We start from the raw sequence: 3503 nt of genomic DNA on the forward strand, positions 1-3503 counted from the left end.
GGTGCTCTGGCTGAAACTAACTTCACTGCCGTGCCGTGCACTGCCAAGGCGTGCTTTGTTTTTAAAAAGTCTTCAAAAATGCACACTCTTTTTAGAGCCACAAACTGTAAAAATGGAAAGAGTGGTTCAACTTTCCGACTGTTTGTAATAAATGCCATCAGTTTTGTGTGGTTACATAGAGAAAACCAGTTGAAAATAAGCTTAAATTGTCAGATTTCATTGTAGTCACTTTCTTTAAAACGTCAAATTTAAAAATTCACCAAAAATAACGATGGAAATTGTGAAAAAAAGAAACCCAAAGATTCTCTGCTCTGCACAGCAACTGAGAAGCCACGACTGACTCAGGGGCAGATGTGAGCATCAACCATGTGACCAGAATCCAGACACTTTTGGGGTGAACCTTTCAGTTCATTTCAATCAATTTATTCACCAGTTCAAATGTGGTGATCTCAAGAGACTTCACTTAGAAAAGTAAAGACAAATTATAGAGAGAAATCCAACAAATTCCAGTTTCCTTTGGATTCCCTGTCTGAGCAAGCACTTGGCGACAGTGGGGAGGTAAAACTCCCTTTTTCAGGAAGAACCCTCCGGCAGAACCAGGCTCAGACAAGGCGGCCATCTGCCTCGACCGGTTGGGGTGAGGGGAAAGGGGGATAATAGATAGAGAGAATATGATAGTAGATAGAAAACAAACTCATGAGATCAAAACACAAGAGAACAATTCAACCCAGCGAAGGATACTGAGGTCATGATGACTGACAGCAAGAATGAGGCTTTTCTTGTTGTCCTGTGTGGTGAACAACACCCTGGATTCATATATGGATTTTGATATTCTTCACCACATTCCTCAGGACCTTCTCCAGTGAGTGGCGATCTTTTTCCGCCACATTTTTCTGCCACAGGCTTCATGAAGTCCCTGTGGAGGGCCAGTTTCTGAAGGATGGCACGTCCATGAGGCCTGTACAGATGCATGTTTCTTATTTAACACTTTAGTGAGTAAACACAAGACTGAACAAAGAGGAGACACAAACCAGAAAGCAGCAAGTCTGACCTCAGTGAGCTACAGTGATAACTGACCTGACTTCAGCAGCAGCATCCAGAGACATCTTACTGACAGCAGTGAGGAAGCGCTGGGTGAAGCTCTGCCTTGCTGTCAGGACTTTAGTCGCTCCCAGTCTGTCAGCCAGCAGGTGGAGCAGACGAGCAGTGCTGGCTCTTACTGCAGGGCTCAGGTGGCTGACGAAGGAACAAACACAACCAAATTCACTATGTGATGACGATTTGACTTCTTTGATTGCTGGTGCTACTACACTTGTTCATAAACCATCATCCTCCACTGTGCTCTTACCTCTGCCCTGTATTCAGCAGAACAGGCAGCACTCGACCAGGGCTGCAATTCTGCCACCAGAGCCTCCAAGGCCTCACTGGCCTGCTGCTGGAGAAAGGCATTTCCACACGCCTGTGAGATTTTCAGCAGCAGAGCTGACCTGTCCAATTTGCCTCAGTGTCCATGCCCTTCTGTAGGTGGACATAAAGACAGCGGATGGTGTCCATGGCTGCACAAAGCCACTGAGGGGCGTAGGTTTTTAACCTAGAGACCAAGAATGAACAGCAGTCAGTATCATACTTGTAACACAATGGACTGATGTGCCGTGGACTCTTACAGACACATGTGGACAAAGACGAGCAGCAGGAAAAGAGACAGAGTGGAAAATGTTTTCAGTACCTCTTCTATCACAAACCAGACAGACTTCATGCAGTTTCGGCATTAGTTGTGTCTGGGTGGTGTTGCGCCAGAGCTGGGATGCATCGCAGCCTTTAACCTTCGTCATCCTGTGTTGGAAAAAAAAAAAACAGTTACTCATGTGTCCGACACTTTGAAGCTCCAGCACGTTCAGTGTCCATTACTGAGCTGTGTAAAGTAGCTGCTGGCAGTTTGTCAAGTCACTGGACCAATTTAAAGAACCAAACTCAGATCAGAGCTCTTTGACAATAAACCGTTTTGTTGTAGCCGACACACCTTAACACGGTTTAAAGTAAAAGTTGCTGTCACTGCAGGCAGAAATGTGTCTGCTGTCTGCAGTTAGAATCTTACCAGTCTCATCTGAGCTGAGCTGTTTGAAGCACAGAGACAGACTCTCTGCAGGGTTAGAGAGCGGCTGCAGATCGTCCTGATTCTGACTTTCTGCTGTCTGGAAGCTGCAGGGTAACATCTGTCCTCTGGTCCCTGCTGACTGTCTTTGCAGGCCGCACAGACCTCCCATGAGTTGCTCTCTCTTTGGTAGGGAGGGTTTTGGAGGAGGAGCTGGAGTGAGAGGTGCTACTACAGGTTTCCTTGTAGCTGGTGCTGGTGGTCGTGGCAACAGGGCAGCAGAGTTACCCTGTAGTTTCTTGACTTTTTCTGCGACCGCCTCCATATGATGTTGAGCCGTCGTCAGGAGTCTGCGTCCACCAGCTACTTCTTTATCTGTTTAAATTAAGCCAATTACGCATTTTGTTTGTTTACATCTGAGAATGGACAAAGAATAAAACGGTACAAACTAAAAGAAAAAGAAATGTATGTTTGTCACTAAGTCAACTGACATTTTAGTGACAAGCAATATGTAATCACTGGTATCAAAACTGTAAGAGTGTCTGTCTTGCACAGTGAAGGCTTTTAGTTTCTGTACTGTAAGTACATATACATCAGTAATTGTAGTTAAAGCAAGAATTTGAAGGTATTAATCAAGGTGTAATAAGGTTTTTCAACTGGTATTTCTACTTGTCCTGAAATAATCCATCAACAATATGGACTAAAATCTGGTTAGAAAACACATTTAGGTCGTTTGAGACTCAGTTGTAGCCTTAAATGTCTTCAGCTGTGTCGTTGTGACTTTCATTTGTCTAATGATGAACTGACCTGGTCCCCTGAGCTTCGTCGTCATCACAGAGAGACGGTTTGCTCTTGTTTTGGGTAGAGGAGTGATGGTGGTGGGGAGGGATGGGGTGTAGATGAGCGGGATGTTCTTCAGCTCACGGGGAGTGTGAGCATCCACCATGCTGAGGGAGTCCTCAGGCTCACAGAAGCTGATGGGCTGGAGATGTGGTCTCTGCCTGGATTCAGCTGGTACCCCTCCCCGTACAGGGTGTCTGGACTCCTCTGACATCTCTTCATCTCCTCTGTGTCCTCCTTCATCAAAATTAGGAAGACTGACTGATGAAGCGGGGTCTCATCCTCCTTCGTTGGAGCGGTGATGCAGGCCTGCATCTGAGAGCATCTGGGGGTGGAGGTGAAGGGAGGGGTCCTGTTGGCTGCAGAGTCCCAGCCTCCGCAGCACAGAGTTGGTTCGTGCTAACTCTGCAGCACGCAGCCTCTGTGTTTGAAGAGGAAAGCCTCCTTCTTAGCCTCATCCAAGTCCACAATTCTGGACTGGCTATTGACTCCAGGACACGCTGTACTCTGTGATTTAAAAAAAAGATTAATTTCAAGTGTGAACTTAATTGAGGTTAAATATTATGACAGG

General features: G+C 46.0%; 1 pseudogene; it reads right to left on the reverse strand.

Annotated features, from left to right (window-relative positions):
- Positions 1 to 812: 812 nt before the first annotated feature.
- Positions 813 to 2417, reverse strand: LOC127532945 (TOG array regulator of axonemal microtubules protein 1-like; annotated as a pseudogene).
- Between the last annotated feature and the right edge of the window lie 1086 nt (positions 2418 to 3503).

This window comes from Acanthochromis polyacanthus, unplaced genomic scaffold, assembly GCF_021347895.1.
Source record: "Acanthochromis polyacanthus isolate Apoly-LR-REF ecotype Palm Island unplaced genomic scaffold, KAUST_Apoly_ChrSc contig9, whole genome shotgun sequence".
Classification (NCBI taxonomy): Eukaryota; Metazoa; Chordata; class Actinopteri; family Pomacentridae; genus Acanthochromis; species Acanthochromis polyacanthus.